Genomic DNA, 21,789 nt, shown 5'->3' on the forward strand with positions numbered 1-21,789 from the left:
ATTGAACATACACATTGAAAGTCATAGCCCCCTGCCTGTCTTTACAAACTTCAGATCGGTGGTTCTTTGTTAGAGTCATATTCAGAAACCCATTGAGCTTACTATTTTCTGTAGGCATTTAATTCTGAAAGAATTATACTTCAGCCTCTCTCCCTACAGGGTTTTTTTGTTTTTTTTTAGAAAAAAACTTTGACAAAGTTAGGATGAAGATATAATTATAGCATTACAGCAAGGTGGGGGGAAAAATGGAAGCAGGCGATTGTCCTTTGAGCGTTTTTTGGCACCTTACCAATGAAAAGGGATTATAACCTGGACTTTGACTTCTTTTCATAAGCAAAAATTTGAGTTATAATGCTAATTGTTCATGCTTTGGAATATAATAAATCTCCAGTTCATATGTCGGGCTCACTGGAAGCCATTATATATATATATTTTTTTTTTATATATATAGTCGAAAGTAAAATGTGTGACTTAGACTTTTTTTTTTTACAGTTTTTTTTAGAATATATATTTGAATATTTATTTCTGAAATGAACACTTTTTTTGACTGCATCATCACTTGTCTATTATATTTTATATTTAAATTTTTTTTTTCTTTAACATGTACTGGATACACACTTGTATCATTGACATCTCCCTTCCGAGAATACTTATATTATGTGTTTTTTGTGGGGTTTTCGGATTCATATAATTAATGAGTATAATTAAGAATGACCCTTATGTGACATAAAATAGGGAAGAATAAATGACACAACTTTATGGTCCAGTTACGATGGCTCATACTCATTTCTCCGATAGCAAGTTGATGGTCATTGGGTTTATCAATGCAAACTCCAATGTAAAAAATAAGTGTTTCTCTCATTTCTTCTTACACTGTGTACAGTACAGTATGCGATGCTCAAGGCGAGACCTTCCATAGGAACTTGACTCTTCCTTTAAGGTTTCATCTAACTTACTTTGTGTTTTCATTAAAACGTACAAAACTTCTCAGGTCCTTAAAGGTACTTATTTCTTTTCTGAACAGCGGCAAAGAATCGATAATTACGTACCAGATGACAGACAGTAAATGCTTTTTTTTCCAGGCATGACTCAAAGCAAGTTCTCTATGCTGCCACTCGAATCATACTTTGAAAATTGAAGGTAATGGAAAGTAAAACGTGTTTTTATTTATTTATTTATTCCCATCTACTCTCACAATGCCAGTTATGTAATTTACAGCCTTACATATAGGATGTGTTGCACTGATAGGCTTCCAACATGACCTATAATACCGGCATGAGCATCCTGGTGTGTGTATTATACCGTCTTTACACTCGTGAATTCCTATTGGGTCCCTATTGATGCCAGACGACATCCTAGATTATGTTTTTCTTGACACAAGTGGGTTAAGGTAAAGATGTCATATAACATTATAGGTGCCAGGCAGTAACCATATCTTTGCTGGTACTGATGACTTCCCAGCTACATCAAATTGTATTTGGGCTACTCTACAAAAACATCTCAGGATGGTGAAATCATTCCGAGCACGTGAGATCATAAAATATTTACACTTTTAAAAGCAAATCAGCATTTCTTTCCTATTTGCAGAGGCCTTCATCTTCTGCCTCGCGTTTTGAGCAAGGATTCAAATGCAGCAACACGTCCAAATTAAATTGATTTGAGAAGTCTATGTATGAAGTCCCACAAAGGTCCCAGATTTGATATTCACTGTGTGTGGTGCCATGCCAAAAATAATTAAGAAGATACACTGCCAGTGGTATCCTAATATTTTAGTGCCTGACTGCATCTCTTTCTTTCTTAAAATGGGGTTTTATTTTTGTAATGTACTTTTTTCAAAAAAATTTCAAGGGAAAATTTTTGGATATTAGATCAGTCTTGTAAAAAAAAGTTCCTTTATGTTAACATTCAGCAAACTGTGAGATAAGGGTATTGGAAATGTCACCCTCCTGGATGTTCTGGTCTTGAGAATGGATTATGAGGATGCTAGAAATGTTCTGGAGACTGATTGGTCCTAATAAAATTCCACCTATTGTTCAAAGTCAACTTTGATTCATTTCCTGACCCACGAAGCTCAACTTGTGCATGAGAATATTGATTTTCTTGACAATAATATGTCTGTAACTCCTGCTAAAGACTGTACACAGACACATTACAAAAACATCTCTCAGCATCATTGATCCCCAACAGATTTTCACTAAAATGAATTTGCAATGATTTCTCCTACCCATCCGTAACCGGTCTAAATCCTGACATCCTTTGGTAAATGCAAAAATTTCCAATGCCTGTGGATTTTTCCTTCTATTTTTTTAGAAGACCTGTTGAAACGGAAGCACCAAGAACCATTCATGTGTTAACCTGACATTTTATTTGGCTGATGTGTTCCCATGTTGTATTATTAATGTTTTGGTTCTTGCCCTTTAGTTGGGTTCACATAATTGAATCATAGGTTCATAGACAGTTAGAGCATTCCATATTCACACGGTGCCGCAGGGCTCGTGTTTAACCCTTCAGCTGCCACAGGTGATCAAAAGCTTTCCCCGTGCAATGTAGGGTGTGGATTCGCCCTAGTCTTTCTACTAAATACTTGCTGTTGCAGGTCCAACAGAAGAGAGATGGTTCTGTTTTATTGCACCATTTTCCAAGTGCCATAATATGAGTGCAAGATACTGTACAGCGAGAACACTCAAAGGGACGGAGGTCTCCAGGCATTTAAATACCATGTCTAGCCGCTAACCACTTACTATTTAATTATGCTGCTAACCTGCCAGAGAATTGTAGGAGTAAGTTTAGAATTGGTGTATATTCTAGCAAGCCAAGGAGTCGAAATAAAGAGAACTTGGTGGCTGTGTCTAAAAACTGACAAGGAGCGAAGTCTCTACTGCAATCAGATCATATAGAATCATCTAAATCTTCTAGTTCTCTCTCACCCCATGTGTCATGCCGTAGGTGTAAATCTTACAGGTCTCCTGCTGCAACTAGTCCCCCACCCACATCGGTGCCCACCACCCCCCACTCTTACAAAATAAAATGATAACACTAGGAATAGTCTCAACCCTGCTCTTCCAATGCACATCACTCTCCAGCAATTTACATAAGAGGATGGTGAATGATATTTATTCTCATCACGGCAAGTGCGAACCATTTCAGTGCATGAATGCTTTACTGACATTTGGTCAAGAAATGCATAGAATGATGTACTCCAGTATCATTGCAAATAATACAGCGAGAGGATAAAGAGACACCTTATGCTAGAAGAAGCCCAACAAACTCTCTCCCTATAAAAAGATAGGTAATCACCTGCAACCGGGGAATGATGTGTTCATCAACACTTGCTGCAGGGAGACTGAATATTCCCAGGCAGTGGCAAAGAGCCCTGGCCATTTATCAAGAGAACTCTCAGTGTGGTGGGGGAGATCGTATGAGACCCCTGCAAAGTAGCCTCAGTGGTCACATAAGCAATGGAAAGGGTAAATACTTACTGTGCCAGTATTCAGGCAGCATCTTCATCTGCAGCTCCAAGCTCAGGATGGATTAGAAGGGATCTATGAGGGTGCCAAGCCGGATGGATCCCTGGTGTATGAGCAGTCCTCACTTATTGTGGGCTCCTGTGCCTTTTCATGCTGATAGAGAGATTGACACTCTCAAGCTCTATGTGTCCTGATGGAAGGATGCAGTTTCCTCCAGCTCCCTCTCTCTACACATCAGCAGTGTATCTCCAGACAGACAGAGAGCGAGCGAGAGAGAGTGAGAAAAAAGAGAGAGGCAGGGATATTCCCAGTAAATCCTTGAATTTTATCAGTGAGCTGTTCCAATGTGCCTGGCTGCTGAGCAAAACAGTGAAGGGTTGTGAGAAAGTGATCTCAGAGAGCCTCCCCTGACAGCTCTTATTGGGCTGCTAGTCTTGGAGGCTGGTCCGCTGCTTGGAAATTCATGGATGCATTTTTTTATTATTATCATTTCAAGTGAAGTGCCCAACTTTTCTTGTCATTGTTGATTCATTCATTGTCTGCCCTGTCTATGACTAGTAACCCTTCAGCTGCCACAGCTATCACATCCAGTGCTACCTAGAATATTTCTCTGTGTGTGTGTCTATCTCTGATAATTAATACATTATTTGCATGTATTTATACAGCGCTGGCCCTTTAACCCAATCGTTGCTGTGCAACAAAGACAGATTTGCAACCACAAATGGAGCTGTGCTGAATTTTTCCAGCCTTTGCATTCACTAGATAACATTTCCATTTATTTAAATTGTTGGGAGAATTGCAGATGTAGCAGGGCTAAATCTGTCAGCTGCAGCAGAAAAGACTTGGTGATATGCAATATTAGACTATAGATAGTGGTATCAGAAGGCAGGTAAAACTACAGCTTTCATTAAACTTCTAATTGCATGGGATGACGGGTTAGCTTGTCAATATAATATTGACAGTAGTTGCAGCTTGGTTGCTGCAGAACCTCTTTGGAATGCTATAATCAATATCTGACGTCACAGTGTATTTGTTCACAGGAGTCTTGATCTCCCAAGAGGTTGTGCAGCAGCCACTGGTTTTACACTGTCCTTGTTGAATGAAATGACTGCTTGAGAGAGTCTGAGCGTTAAAAACCTAACAGCCTAGGGGGCAATTGAGCCCATCTTACCTTAGATAATCTGCAGACAAAAAGCCATGTCAGAATGCTCTCCTTATATACTGCAGTTTACAATTCAAGTGTTGTGAGCTAGATGTAGTCCTCTGGCACAGTAATAGTTAAAGTTAGAAGCCAATGTGTGCAAACAGGGAGCAGTTCTAGATATTTATAGTGTTGTCAATCCATACAGATGTATAAATATATTGATCTCCCATAGAATGAACAGGTAGATTCTCACTGTGATTATCTGTTAATGTCTATACTCTGTACTAAAGGTGAGTATAAGACCAGCTTTACAGCGCCATAAGCTGGTACTGGGAACACATATAATCCAAATTATATGTGTGTGTGTGTGTGTGCGTGTGTGTGTGTGTGTGTGTGTGTGTGTGTGTGTGTGTGTGTGTGTGTATATATATATATATATATATATATATATATATATATATATATATATATATATATATATACACCTCCATGCATTTAAATTACAGATAGATTATTCTGTAGGGTGTCAACATTTCAGAATGTTTATTGTTTTAGATATTTACATGACATATAACATTCTCCTCTGTCCCGTTCCGTCCTCTCTATTTTTAACCCATTATGAACTCTAACCTTGGGTTATTATGAAATATAGTACAGTAGTCTATACCATAAGGTAATAGCATCTTTTCTTTCTGCCTACCCGTGTTCTTTAAAACTGGAAATGAAATGCAATGCTACTATCAAGTTACATGAAGAAGCTCTGCTGCTAAAAATGGCCAAAATATGGTTAATCTATTGATTTTATGCCTGCTCTCTACTCTAGGTATTAACAGACACAGGGGAAATATCCTGTTGAGCTCTGAAACATGAGAAAGAACGCAGCCAATGTAAGAATCTGGCACATGACTGAATATGTTATCCACTTAAATGACCTTACTCGGTTGGTGCCAACAATGAGCAGCTCTGTATCCACTAGGGGGAGCTAGAAGACACATCCTCTTTTCATAGCAGCAGATACAATGCCATCTGTCTCAATACAGAAGTACAGTATTCTTGTGACTGCGAGTTCTCACAAACATGCCAAAGACAAAGTGGTAAGGGAACATCAAACGCTAAAAATAACACATAAATAAGTAATACGCTGCATATGGAAAGCATTAATCATCTCACACAGTGGATGAACTTGTCCAGAGTCTACATCTGCTACCATTAAAGAAATCTCGATTGTGTAAAGTAGCATTATTGTAATAAAGAGTAGCTCTCTGTATAGCTGCATTGTGGAGAATACATTTCTGAATACATTCTGTGCATTGGCAGATACTTCACATGCAGAGATAAGTCCCTGCTCAGCTATTATAAGAGGCATGGTGAGAATCAGGGTTATGTTTTTATTTTACTACAGTCTGTCTGTTCTGTCATTTGTATTTCAATTGTTCTACTTGCATGATGTTAATGCAACAGGAGGATCAGGATGAACAAATCAGTGTGCTGCAGTGCATAGTTTTAAAAATACAGGGGGTTTCTTTCTAATTGGTCATGAGGATAGTGCTTCTAGATTGACTATACATTATGTGCTTGCCATGTGATTGACCAGCCATGTTATATACAGTATAGTATATGGACAGTCTGCCAGAGTAGGAGCTGCTCTTACAGCAATGCTTTGGTTTGTAGAAGGAAGCTGTCTGTATTATGCCCATCTGTCTAGTAGGGCATGTAAAAAAAAGTTTGCATTGATAAGACAATTCTGTTTTAGCAATGTTAATAGTCATATCCCACAATGCAAAAAGTAAGTAATAGATAGTAGCTAACATTTTCATTATTGAATCAGGACATCTAAGGGACCTGGGACTGTCCCAACTAGGGATAATTGAACCAACTGGGAGAGAACCGGATTTCTCCTGATTTTCTAGCAGTTTTGAGATTGACTTTTGAGGGTTTGAATCTTCAGACGCCAGTGAATAATAAGTAGAGGTGAGTAAACGTAACAAACAATTATACTCTCCTCGCCTCAACTTTCCTGGGTCTTGACATGGGCGGATTACACGTCAGCGTTGCGGTCCAATCACAGGCCTCAGTGGTGACCAACTGGATACATGACATCAGCCAGCAACTAACAATGGCCAGAAGAAAGAGGAAACTGAGGGGCTGCCAGACTCTGCAAGGGTGGCAAGGACAGATGAGGCAAGGTGGGGATAACTGTTTATCATGGTTCTACACCCCTGAAGAGACCCCAGAGTCAGTGGGGTAACTAGGAATGGCGGGGCCCTGTGGCGAACTTTTGACATGCCCCCCCCCCCCCCGACCGACGCTGAAGACGTCGACCAACTGACCCCTACTGCCGCAGCCCCCCCCCCCCCCGCACACTATAACACCCCATATTGGCCACAGTACACGGTATTATGTCCCCATACTGGCCCCAGTACACAGTATTATGTCCACATACTGGCCCTAGTACACAGTATTATGTCCCATAGTGGCCCCAGTACACAGTATTATGTCCCCATACTGGCCGCAGTACACAGTATTATGTCCCATAGTGGCCCCAGTACACAGTATTATGTCCACATACTGGCCCTAGTACACAGTATTATGTCCCATAGTGGCCCCAGTACACAGTATTATGTCCCTATACTGGCCCCAGTACACAGTATTATGTCCCATAGTGGCCCCAGTACACAGTATTATGTCCCCATACTGGCCCCAGTACACAGTATTATGTCCCCATACTGGCCCCAGTACACAGTATTATCTCCCCATACTGGCCCCAGTACACAGTATTATCCCCCGTACTGGCCCTAGTACACAGTATTATGTCCCATAGTGGCCCCAGTACACAGTATTATGTCCCCATACTGGCCGCAGTACACAGTATTATGTCCCATAGTGGCCCCAGTACACAGTATTATGTCCACATACTGGCCCTAGTACACAGTATTATGTCCCATAGTGGCCCCAGTACACAGTATTATGTCCCTATACTGGCCCCAGTACACAGTATTATGTCCCATAGTGGCCCCAGTACACAGTATTATGTCCCCATACTGGCCCCAGTACACAGTATTATGTCCTCATACTGGCCTCAATACACAGTATTATCTCTCCATACTGGCCCCAGTACACAGTATTATCCCCCGTACTGGCCCCAGTACACAGTATTAACCCCCTGTACTGGCCCCAGTACACAGTATTATCACCCCATACTGGCCCCAGTACACAGTATTATCTCCCCATACTGGCCCCAGTACACAGTATTATCCCCCGTACTGGCCCCAGTACACAGTATTATGTCCCCATACTGGCCCCAGTACACAGTATTATCTCCCCATACTGGCCCCAGTACACAGTATTATCCCCCGTACTGGCTCCAATACACAGTATTATGTCTCCATACTGGCCCCAGTACACAGTATTATGTCTCCATACTGGCCCCAGTACACAGTATTATGTTCCCATACTGGCCCCAGTACACAGTATTATGTCCCCATACTGGCCCCAGTACACAGTATTATGTCCCCATACTGGCCCCAGTACACAGTATTATGTCCCATAGTGGCCCCAGTACACAGTATTATCCCCCATACTGGCTCCAGTACACAGTATTATGTCCCCATACTGGCCCCAGTACACAGTATTATGTCCCCATACTGGCCCCAGTACACAGTATTATGTCCCCACACTGGCCCCAGTACACAGTATTATGTCCCAATTTGGACACACATGAACAATTATTATACTCTGGGGTCTTTTCAGACCCCAGAGTATAGATCGGAAACCCAGACGGATACAAACATAAACTACTGTTACTTACCTATCTCCCGACTCCCCTGCATTCTCCGTCGCTGACGGCCATCTTCCGGGATGTGATGTGACCGGGGCCCTGCGTCGTGGGTCATTTGATGTCACACAAGTAGGCCAAAGTCTGCCCGGAGCCTGGAGAGGTAAGTAACACAGTTTTTTATCTTACCTCTCCCCGGCCTCCGATCGTTATACTCTGGGGTCCGAAAAGATCTCCAAGTATAATAGTACTTGTGGAGCCCGCACCGTCACTTAAGTAAGTAAATAGAGCCCATTACCAGCTGGAGTTACTGGGTAACGGCCTATTAAAAAAAAAAAAAAAAAAAAACCCGCAGTGGTAGTGGCTGTCGCCAGACCCCTAATGTCCCGGGCCCTGTGGTAGCCACTACCACTGCTACCACAGTAGTTACACCACTGCCCAGAGTATAATAATAGCACTTATGACTTTAGCCCATAATGAACCAGGGGGCCAAACTTTACGAATATTTGTTGAAATAAATCTAGTTAGGTTTTCCCATTACTAGTCCCAATTTGCCCAGGATCCCCCACTTTTGGGCAGGACAGCTCAAAGTTACCAAAAGTGGAAACTGTAGGTAAGTAAGCAGTATCAATCTGTGATCGAATCAGTGAAAACAGTGAATCAAAGAGACATTAAGTGAATTCTGTCTCTGAAGTTGAAAACAATCTAGTGTTCCCTGTTATCAACCATCAATGTTATATGAACCATCTTCAAACAGTATTACTGAATTAAATCTCCCAGAATGCATTGCAGGTAAATGCAATATGTGATAATAGTAGGAAAGGGATAGTGTAGGGATACTAATATGTTTGGTTGAAGTTTATACATCATGGACATGCAGAAAGTGGCAGACTGGAGGGCAGAGTTGTGATGCAAACTGGCAAGTACCCCATGGGGAGGTAGGGCAATACAGAAGGTCGGCAGGAGCTCTGTCAGGGCAAAATAGGGAAAGACTAGGTGGCACGGAGCTGTGGGTGGGAGGGAGGGGTTTGGTAATAGAAAATGGCAAAGGCTAAAAAGAGGACAGAGGGAAACACAAACTGACAGGGACATTTCCGTGGTTATACTGAATCTGCTGACTAGAATCCCCAATGGCTGTGCAAGCAGCTGCTTTTGGCTTCTACAGGCTCTAATATCTCAAACTATCCTGGCATGCTTGGACAAAGGTTTGGCCTACCCACATGTAACACCTATATCACCTGCCTAGTCCCTATATCCCACACTAAACTGTTTAGAGCTCTGATCAGACCATTTAATAACATCAAGCCACTGATGGACCCCAAAATGAGTCCTACATAAATTTAGTGGGGTCACCCTCAAAAGATCTAACTACTGCTTGGGATCCTACTTACATTTATGTAACATGTGACAACAGGAAGACTCTCTTTAAATTCAATCTAATATAAATAATAATAATAATAATAATAATAATAATAATAATAATAATATAATATAATCTATCATTATAAACCTCCAACTATTTCTGATATAGACTAGACACTGGGTCAGGAAGATTGTAGACATGTTTCATTTGCTATGGAGCCCCAATCTTTCTACATATTCTGCATCTCAAATAAAGGGGCTCACCTGACTTTTTGGCAATCCTGAATACCTGATATCCCATATTGAGATATATAACCTGATATATATTGAGAAGATATACATCGGATTCAATAACGGAATGGAAGTTAGAGGGTTAAACCCCTGCCACAGCTTCTGTTTGGAATGGCTCATAAGCCTGAACATTGCTTCTCCTCCAGACCATTCTTTGTGCAGCATGGGAGTAATATGTGCATAATGCGTCTAATGCTTGCAGGTATTCATATACCTAACAAGGAAAGTGCTTCACATAAGCACTTAGAAATACTCTGCTTGCACTTTATTAGTGCAGCTGTTCAGACCGATATTAAAGAAGCAAGCATATGATTTCATGACAATAGAACTATATGCCAATTACTTTCTGAAAATTCCACAAAATGAAGGTTGAAAAGTTCTCTTGAGCACTTAAATGTAATGTAACAAGTATAGACACCTGTTACAATGTACCAATAATCACAGTTATATATTCAAGGGACTTGCAAATTGACATCCACAGACATGTCTAGTTCAATGCCATGTCATCCCTACCACTTTGTGCAAGATATAGAATTATTCAATATTTTTTAGTCCAATATTAGAAAAGAAAGTAAAGAGGTTAATTCTTCCATAAATTACTTTTAAGGCAATGACCTACATCACCTGACACTAGTTGAGTGATAATGGAGGTTGTATATACCTGATGGTCTTTAAAATTAGAAATATATGTATTCTATGCATTAGGTGTGGGTCTAATTTGTCATTTTTCATGGATTATATATACCTCATTTGTAAGAATTTTTCTAACTTATACTTTCTGGCTTCTTTCACACTGTGGAGGTGCATATATTATTCTGATTTATCAGATTATCAGAATAATGAACAATCCGGAACACTTATCCAGCTTTATAATTGGCCTTTCCTTAAGGTAGATCATCAATTTTAGATTGACAGATGTCCAACTGTGGACCCCTGCCATTTCTCCAGGGCACACAGCTCACACAATTGTTTACATGCCATGAGCTGTGCTTCTGACTCTTCATATTCTTTATGGGATAGTTGTGAGTACTATAGAAATGTCCCATGTACTTGAATAGGAAAATATTGTTGGATCCATAACTATAAAAACTATGGCAAGTGAGTAACATGGTGTCCTGATTCTACATAACCCCAGGAGTTGCATACCTGGGGTATCAATTGATCTGTAGGGCTCTGCCAATCTAAAATTTATGGTCTATCCTAATGATAGACCATCATTGCTAAACATATGGAAACCCCTTTTAAAGGGGTTGTCCCATCACAAGGATCCTATCTATACTGCTTGTTAATGTGGATGTAAGACTTTTCCTAAATACACTGCTTCAGCAAAACTGCTTTGTTTGTCCACTATCTTACTTTATTCAATTCATTGTTGACACAGCCCTGACTTATCTGCTCAAAAGTCAAGTGATGTATCTGCTGCTCTCAGAGGGGAGGGAGGAGGGGCTAAGTGCAGGGAGCGAGCCTGTGTATCTAGCTATTCCTGTGTCTACACCACGTGACCTAGCTTCCTGCTTTCAGATAAAGGAGGGTGGAAATGAGTGCTGGAGCTATTATATATTTTTAACGCTTTTTTTAAAACTATTTTATTAGTCGGCCCTAGCTGCATCGGGAACGCGCACGCAGGGCCAGCGGCATAGAAGCGACGTCATCTTGCCGCTGGCTTTGCATATGTAACCCCGCCCACCAATGACGCAACAAAGCAGGAAGAAAGAAGATTTTACAGCAGCGAAGACTGGTGAGTATGCGACGTGGGAATACCCCTTTAATGTTTTTCCTGATCCTCTAACAGATTATGACATGTTATAACTGGGTGTCTACTGGCTTGAAGGACTTTTCTCTCCACATTTATTAAGCAGAATGGGGAAAGGCATCCCCGAGTGCTCACTGAGTGCAAATGTGAACCCAGCCTAAATGATATTTGAATGTGTAAAGGACATTCATAGCATGTTTAAAGGTGTTATGGGATTCATAAAGAAAACTAAACCCAGGTAAAACTATCCCCATTCATCAGAATCACCCCAGACACATTGCAGAGCTTCATAGGCAATGTAAAATTTGACATCAAAGGTAAACAAACTGACCCAAAAGTCTAAGAGCACTTCTCCCCCCGCAGAGTGATAAACATTGAAAAGCAAAAGGGTTGTTCCCCCACATGCAAAATTCTTACTGAATGGCAGCACGCAGAGTTATTAAACACCATGCAGAATTGCTACAGGAATTATATTAAAATATTGTTTACATTTCCGTTATACAAAGAATAGTTTTAATTGCTGAAACTTGGGTACCCCTTTATCCAATGTAACAAAAGAGTGGAAGCCCATTTAGATCCTAGAGTTCTTGAATGCTATCATGGGTTGTTTATTCCATTTATCCTATACACATAATGAATGTACACAAATTAGAGTGTGCTTATCTTGTGTAAATCATGCCTAAACAAGAGTAATAACCGAGCGGTCCCATGGAACCTAGTGACAATAATCACGTTTTAATTGCCATCATCAAATTATCATTATATTTTATATTGAGTTCTATTTACAAAATGAGGACCTACATACATAACTGTATAACTAGTGCTTTAATAATGTGACAGCTCCATGTAGAAGGGAACTGCATAAAGGTAGTGTTGTAGGCACCATGTTGACAAAATTGACAAAAATGGCATGTGCATAGGGTTGTAGTAAATTCCTAACTGTATTCTTCACTTTACTGAATGGCTGCCCCCTCAGTATGTAGTTGACACTTATACTGACCTATTAAAAAAGGACTACCATCACAGAACTGTGTAGTGCGTTCATACTCCCATCATCACAAAACTGTATAATGCCTTCATACTCCCATCATCACAGAACTGTGCAGTGTGTTCATACTCCCACCATCACAGAACTGTGTAGTGCGTTCATACTCCCTCCATCGCAGAACTGTGTAGTACCTTCATACTCCCACCATCACAGAACTGTGTAGTGCGTTCATACTCCCACCATCACAGAACTGTGTAGTGCGTTCATACTCCCTCCATCGCAGAACTGTGTATTACCTTCATACTCCCACCATCACAGAACTGTGTAGTGCATTCATACTCCCACCATCACAGAACTGTGTAGTGCGTTCATACTCCCATCATCACAGAACTGTGCAGTGTGTTCATACTCCCACCATCACAGAACTGTGTAGTGCGTTCATACTCCCTCCATCGCAGAACTGTGTAGTACCTTCATACTCCCACCATCACAGAACTGTGTAGTACCTTCATACTCCCACCATCACAGAACTGTGTAGTACCTTCATACTCCCACCATCACAGAACTGTGTAGTGCGTCCATACTCCCACCATCACAGAACTGTGTAGTACCTTCATACTCCCACCATCACAGAACTGTGTAGTACCTTCATACTCCCACCATCACAGAACTGTGTAGTGCGTCCATACTCCCACCATCACAGAACTGTGTAGTACCTTCATACTCCCACCATCACAGAACTGTGTAGTGCGTTCATACTCCCTCCATCGCAGAACTGTGTAGTACCTTCATACTCCCACCATCACAGAACTGTGTAGTACCTTCATACTCCCACCATCACAGAACTGTGTAGTGCGTCCATACTCCCACCATCACAGAACTGTGTAGTACCTTCATACTCCCACCATCACAGAACTGTGTAGTACCTTCATACTCCCACCATCACAGAACTGTGTAGTGCATTCATACTCCCACCATCACAGAACTGTGTAGTGCGTTCATACTCCCACCATCACAGAACTGTGTAGTGCGTTCATACTCCCACCATCACAGAACTGTGTAGTGCGTTCATACTCCTTTGGCAAAGTCTAGGATCTTGGACCAGAGTGGTTAAACCACATTGGTCAGAGATCCATGCATCGGGGTTATCTGCTAAAATATTCTAAGCAAATTGCTACTCATACCAGTTCAAGAAGACTTAGACCATTATAGTACCTATACCACTTTCTATGAAACAGAAATCACCGATTGCCTAATAGAATATATGAAATTGGGTTTTGCAGACCAGACACCCATTTTAGTACATTGTATTTATTATTCAGCATCTAGGATGTTATAAGTGCTTGGATGACCCTATACCCTTCTCACAGTGATGCACTGCAAGCAATTCCATACTAGAGGTATATAAACAGGAAAGTAAATATTGGATAATTTTTATTTAGCCAATGTCTTACTCACCCCAGGCTCACTCTCACACTTTTTCCTATACTGCAGCGTTTTTACCTCTGAGCATGAATATAAATGTATATATGTATCCACAATACTTGGTAATCTGATCAGCCAGCAAAGCAAATGTTTGATATGACACAAATAACTGACCTAAGCAAAATAATACATGAAACCTAATTATGTCATCTGCAACGAACGGGAACGCAGGCAGATCTACACTAACATTTCTCTTATTGTACCTCTAGGTTCTAATTTCTGAAGGTTGTGATTCCTTCTATTGCACTTGCACATGGTTCTGATAACATCACCACCCTATACAGATATTTGAAGGACTTTCCAAAGGCGATTATAAAATCCATACATTATCTATGCCTTGTTTGACCATGTAAATAAAAACTGAATGAATTATTTATAATATTCCCACCCTGCTTTAATGTGGTGTATGTATATTATATGGCTTTCTTCAAATGCATTATCAAGCGCACAATATGCATATTATGCTTTGCCTTGTACATTACAATTGTCCTCAGTACATAATTACAAGAGATGAGTGAAGAGAGAAGGTTGAAACGTTACCAATGGTATGATGAATGTAAACCTATGTTCGTCATATAGATCAACGTCTTCAAGGTTCTAAAGCTGAATACCTTCTGCAATAAAACATTACACCAAGGTACCAACCAACCATACACGTGCTGCAACCGGTAACATAACAACATGACTGCAGTGTATGCACCACCCATATACACATTGAGGTGCCCAAAGCTTAAAAATGTAGGCAATAAATCAATTGAAGTAAATATAAAATGCAGTGAAACCACTTTGAGATGACCATCGAAAATGGTATTGAAAAGTGGTCGTCTTTCAGAGTGGTCTTCTTCCAGGGAGGTCTTCTCAGGGAATATGGCACATATCCATTATATATGATGGAACTACAAACCAGCCACAGGAAATTTGGTCTGGATAAGGGGGTGGTCCTCTCAAAGAAGTGGTATTTTGGAGACGTTTCTCTATTTCTAATATTATGGACACACATTAATACCAAAAGAAAGGATATTAAATAACTTTCTATTATGAGATTTTAACTCGCATCCACCAAGAATAATACTGTTTCTAATTTGATCCAACCTTTTTAATCATCTTTATTTCCATAGATTATCATTGACTTGACCACCACATTCAAGACCAGGACAAAAAAGCAACTAAACTAAACTAAAGGTGTGGATAAAGGTACATTAGTTGTATAATTGGTGATAGTCAAAGCTTTAAAATTTAAATTAGGCAGTTCCCATCTGCATTGAAATCTTTGTTTGGAGACTCCATCACAGTGTCTGTTGGACATCACAATCTGACTCTGCCGTTTTTAGTTATAATGAATGGACATAGACATTACAGTCAACAGGGTATGTCGGGCTCCATTGGTGTCTCTATTTTAGCGGTCTGTTTGTCCTTTGTTCTGGTCCTTCAACTGACCAGAACAACAGACCCTCCAATGCTAGCTTGAACCTACAATACCCAACAAATACCTTATCTGGAGTTCCCATTTGCTTGTTTAGTATGTTTGGAGTGGAAAGCCGATTCTCTTACATTGGGAAGAAGCGCCCAGTAACAGAAACATTGAAAATAAAGAGTAAACTCTGGGTATTTTAGCAAAGCTTTACTTCTCCATAAACATGGTAAGTACTGTGAGTAAGGAGCTTGCTGTCATTGAAATCTGCCCTGCACCTCTATATGCAATATATACACTATGGAGAAAACACAGTTTGATTCATGGGATGCTAACTGATCTGTTTGAGGGACTGGGTTGATATGCTGGGTTCTGGTGACAGATTCACTTTAACAAATATGTAGATGATAAGGAGGAATTTTTACAGCGCTGTTAATTCCAAGGGTTGTGGGAAAGCCTGGCCTAGCACAATGATGTTTAACATCTGTTTCTTTCTACTTTCGTTATTTTTATAACTGATTTCTTTGTAATGTCCCTATATTTTTATTTCTTTAACATCAAATAGAAATCCGTGTCCAATTTTCTGTATGCCAATGTCTAATACCATCACAGTAAAAACAGAGATTAAATCAACATTAAGGAGTGCCTCAATGTTTGTGTAGTTGCCCTCAGAGGTCAGTAAACTACCTGTTATTTTCTCACCTTAAAGTTCAAACTGATCCAAAGTTGCTTCCATTTTTCAGCAAAGTTTTGCTCTGTGTTTGGTAGCGAGAAAAATTGTATTTGCCTTGGCAAGAAATATAAAATAAAAAAAAAATATACAATAAACAGTATATAAAATCTTGAGAGCTTAATCTTAATATTTTATCAATCTATCTCAACACACTAATAAAATGCTTAAAGAGCAGTTCCCAAATAGGCTGTATACTGAACCTCTTATTGTAATTGCTCACACGGCCAGTAGGGGTATTCTGTTCTGTTATAAGTAATACTTCAATCTTGGTAACAAATGAAAGCTTCTTATGATACCAGAACCATTTTTTTTAGATGGTATAAAGCCAGAGATACAGCCATTTAAAATGGCCACCCCCCTTTGGTAAATGTTTCAGCTCTGCATATTTACAAATCAAATGTATATGGATTTTCCCCAGTAACAGCTCAGTTAGAGGATTGCGATGGAGATTTTTACAGCCTGTTTTACAATAAAAGGAGGTTAGATAGCATAGTAAAGTATATTACAAAAATATATGATGGATTATAGTCCCTACAATGTGTGTATGAGTGTAGTGATGTCATAACTAATATATCCTTTCAGTAGGGTGTCCTGGGTAGCTCTGAATGAGTCTGAGGTACTGCTAGTGATGGTTTTGTGCAGTGTACTTGGGCTACAGGGATAACCAGGTCATGGGTTAGCAAGGGGTCAGCACTGGTAATTATCCACAGGCCTCCATAGACACATAGAGACTTTTCTACCAGTATGGGTCAGACTGCATAGGCAGACACAGAGGAGGTTGCCAGCTTACCATACAATAGGTAGCTAGAAGGTGGGGATTAGTGGCCCTCCCTGTTAAGGTTTAACACCCTAGGATCTAGAGAAAGGGTAACACAGATGCTCAAAAACTTTATTTTGTGCTGCAGTCATAGTTTATTCTCAGTCGATGAAACCAACCTACTGCTTCCAACTGAGAATGTCCTTCTGCCATTAACTAAAGTGAGTCCACCTTTTGAGGAATAAAGTTATCTACATCAAAGACTTTGAGTCAAAGACTGAGTGTGAGGAAGAGTTATATAGAAGGTGTAACGGGGAAAGAATATACTGTATTTGAGGAACTATCCCAATGTGACTCAGAAAGTTAAACCATAGAGTATGCAACATTTCAGGAGAGGTGCAGTGAGTCCTGATCGGTTATGGATATTACATTATAACCACATGGAGGTGATCCAGAAGGATGGATTGGCAACAGCTTACATGGAGGCTGAGCTACTGATGTACTGATTCAATATTAGATAATGTTCTAGAATGAGAAGGCATTGAAGTAGCTTGCCAGTAAATTGTTACAAGGCACCTGTTTCACCTTGTAAGATTGTTCTGACATTGACCACACAAGCGTTTTGGAATATGTAGATATGACCATTAAATGATAGAAAAATGGACTAACAAGTGGTATTTTGGCCGTGCATTGTGGCGCGTTTACGGCGTGTGTACGCCACGGTTTTTTACGGTGCGCGATTACACCGCGTTAACGCCGTAAAAAAACGCGGCGTACACGCGCCGTAAACGCGCCACAATGCGCGGCGCGTTTACTCCGTGTGAAGGGGCACTAAGACAATGCTCTTTGTACTTTTAGCTACTCTAGCACGTGTTTCATAATGGCAAACCATGAGGTCAGATATGGTACTGCAAGTACAATGTATCCAATTAAGTAGTGAAACGTGTTCATTATCTTGATCCCTGTGGATACTATACATCAACTGTTGGAATATTCTAAACCATTTTAAGCCTAATGCATTTTGTATATCCATATGATATCAATTTGAGTTATTCATATGTATTCCTCTTTATACGAATTCATTCAGTCTTATCCTGTGAAGTAGAACTTGACCCTATAGCACAGTACTTCTCACACTGCTTTTAGTGTCTCCTAGTGACACAAGTCTTCTACTTTTGACTGAGACTGTTAATAGGATTCCTTACGCTGAGTTCTTGATCTCTGCTTTATGAACAAAGAGAAAAAGGTAAAAAAAAAGCTCCCAATATCTAATCAGATAGAAGGCGTCAGAAGTTTTAATAAGTTTTTAATTAAGCAGAACAAGTTTTAGAATAGAGATTAGATATAAGACACTTCAGTAAATCTCTGATAGTATCTTCAAATATAATAAGATTAGAGATTTAGCATAACTAGCAGATTTAGCCCGGAGAAGCTTTTCCTCCACTGTATATTATACTTCTTTCTACTTTCAAATGAATCAGGGTCTACAAATGAAGTACAAAGAAATAAGCGTGTGTCTTTTCTGAGCTTCTTTTCAGATGATCACATGTCCTTACACTCATCTCCTTGCATGAACTTGCCTTTTTATATCTAAGGATAGCTTTAGGTACTTGCTTATCTCTACTGTAGGACATTTAGTAGAGATATCTTTTGCTGGGCCCCAGTGCAAAAGCAAAACAGGGTCAAATGGCCTAATAGGTGACATTTACTGTGTAATACTGGTGACCTCTTATGTAGCATGGTGGCTCTTCGGGACCTTTAGGCACTAGGGGCGCTGCACTCCTATAGCTACACCCCTGTGTATGTCCGGTTATGGTATGAAGTTATGATGAGGATTATAATAATATTTTATATGACTAATAATGATACAGCTGGGGTTATAACATGCTTAGGTTCAGGTAATATGTTTTTGAAGTTTTTATCAGGCATATAACTATAGTGGTTGCTGAGATAACAATTACTCTCTTTGCTCCTGTAAATTATACAACTACTTAAATAAGGGCCCCATTACACTTTTTGCATTCCGACAACCTTCAAGTTATACCTAGGGTGTTTATGTTGTACAACTTACAAGCATTATGAAGATTTAGGTGCTAATATGACTTTTAGGACAACATCTAAATAGACATTATATGTTCTTCTTATATTTGCATGGATTTCCTTTGTACCCTAATTCATATGCTAAATATAGAGGGGATATTGAGTTAATGTAGGACTAAATGGGTTGTACATTGTTATGTGTTCACAAATCTTTGGTGATCAGCTGTTACTATAGGCATATTGTATGCAGCTCCTTATACAATATATTTTACCTGTAGTGACTGTTAGCAGAATCAAGAATAAAATGACAGATATTCAAATAAATCCCTTACCATGTAATACATGGACAGAACTTGACCTGGTCAACAGAAGGGATCACAAGTGGGGAATCACCATCTATGATGCCTTGACTATTGGTCTAGAACAACATATGGCACATATGCACCTTATATCACATCTGAGTTCCTATATAAACTTAGCTCCACTATCCCTAATGTATGTTGGCAGTATGGGGCAACAGATGGGCTCTTTATACTATATTTTGAACTTAACCATCTACCTTAATTAATAATTGGCTGATAATCACTTGACCCTAGAACCAGATGTCTACTTGTTCAATTTAACTCCTAGTACCCTGTTCTCCTCCACATGCTGACTCCTTCCAAAAGTATTATTACCCTTTCTTGAAGACATTCAGCTTCTCCCTCCAGGTCCTTGTCATAGGACATTGTTTATTCTTGAGACGCTTTGATCCTAGTTTTGTTTCCTCGCTTTCCCCACTTCTTAAAAGATATAAATGTACAGCTATTCATTGGTATGACTGTATGGTATGACTGATTTTATTGTACTACTAACTAGAGATGAGTGAGTAGTATTCGATTGAATACCTCGCCGGGATAGGAATGCGTGTAATCGGCCGAATACCAAGGGGTTAAACGCTTTGAATATTCGAAGCGTTTAACCCCTTGGTATTAGGCCGATTAAACACATTCCTATCCCGGCGAGGTAATCAATCGAATACTATTCGCTCATGTCTACTACTAACCCCCTCTTTCTTCTCTTTACCTCCTTGGTTGTTTTTTTTTTTCTAGTAAAAACGCAGATGGAAAAAAGACATTGTCTATACCTTTAATGTGTGATGAGATAGGATTCTGAGTAACAAAGATGTTGTTGTTCTCATGGATTGGGGAGCTTTTGTAATATATTCTGCATCGGTATAGTGCTAAATTTAACATGATCATTGCCTTGTAAAGAGCACATATGCATGTTCTGTGCAGTTAGTTACAAGACACCAGACAACAGCATCAGCAGCACTTCAGCATTCAAGCATTGCTTGTCAGTGATCATCCTAGGTTAAAGCTGGGTAATTACTTGCAAGTCAAAAGCCTGTTACGTGTTCTTGTGCAAGTAAATGATTAGACTGCTGCAGAAAGAGCTCCAGCCCAATGACTTCTCTGCTGGCTCCGCCGCCCTCTAGCGTGCAGCACACACAAGGTTCAGCCCTGTGATTTCCCTGCACGTTTTACTGTGCTGCTCTCGCTATGTCGTTCCTCATTTCTCTACAAATACTGTTACTCTGCCCTATTAGGTTACATTCACAGCTACAATGCAATGATAATTAAATCCCAATGGTTTTGCAGTTAAATAAATGCAGATGTAGCAGAGACAAATTTAGTTCTTTTATATATATTGCAATAAGTATTCCTATCTATATATATAAAACTCAAAATCTGTAATAGTCTGCTCTATACAAATCCACAGTTCTCACCCGATTTGGCTGAAATTTGGCATGCCCCCTCTCCACCCACAGGAGCAGAATACTGTGCACTTTACATCTCGCTAGTGTCCCCCCATCATGAGATTGGGGCCCCTAAATTTAGGCCCTATACATATAATGGGGAAAAGTGAAAGTGAAAGCGCTGAGGGGAAAATAACAGTTGTGAGTGACAGCAGCGCCGCACCTCCCATGAGGCGACCTGAAGCGAGCGCTTCAGGCGGCACTATGCCAGGGCCTCAGGGAGGGCGGCATTTTTGCTAACCTAAGCCAGTCCAGGACAAGCTGTCCTGGACTGGCTTATCACCGAGCAGTGGTTTGGGGAGGCCACTGGAGCAGCGCTGCTCCAGCAGCCTCCCCTCACGCTCAGGCAGAGAGCAGGCAGTCTCCGGGCCTACTCTCTGCCGGCGAACGGGGCTAAGCCCCGCCCCCTTCACGCGGCCATGCCCCCGATCCGCCTGGCCACGCCCCGATCCGCCCCCTCCTCCCGGCGGGGGGAGGGGGGCTTTCTGCAGTTAGCTTCGGGCGGCGAAAGGAGCAGGCTCACCCCTGAGTGACAGGGACGGATTATAGCGACAACGCCAAAGAGTCGCTGCTAAAGCTGCCACACCACCACACACAACACACAAACATTTCACAAACACCATATAAACATCACACAGACAGCACACCCACAAGCACAACACCACAAAAATGCCACAACACACCACACAAACACCAGCCCACAAATACCACAACAACACTCCATAAATACCACACAAACACACACGGACTGACCACACACGCATGCACAATGGATGATACATGAC

The 21,789-nt window shown here is 40.5% G+C and overlaps 1 protein-coding gene across 1 annotated transcript in view; it reads right to left on the reverse strand.

Moving 5' to 3' along the window:
- Nucleotides 1-3,833, reverse strand: part of LOC142213555 (cadherin-8) — a 344,980-nt gene extending 341,147 nt beyond the window's left edge. Inside the window, exon 1 of the mRNA XM_075281925.1 lies at nucleotides 3,480-3,833. The gene's annotated coding sequence lies outside the window, so the exon portion shown is untranslated. The remainder of the gene's footprint in view (nucleotides 1-3,479) is intronic.
- Between the last annotated feature and the right edge of the window lie 17,956 nt (nucleotides 3,834-21,789).

The sequence above is a fragment of the Leptodactylus fuscus genome, chromosome 7 (assembly GCF_031893055.1).
Source record: "Leptodactylus fuscus isolate aLepFus1 chromosome 7, aLepFus1.hap2, whole genome shotgun sequence".
NCBI lineage: Eukaryota > Metazoa > Chordata > Amphibia > Anura > Leptodactylidae > Leptodactylus > Leptodactylus fuscus.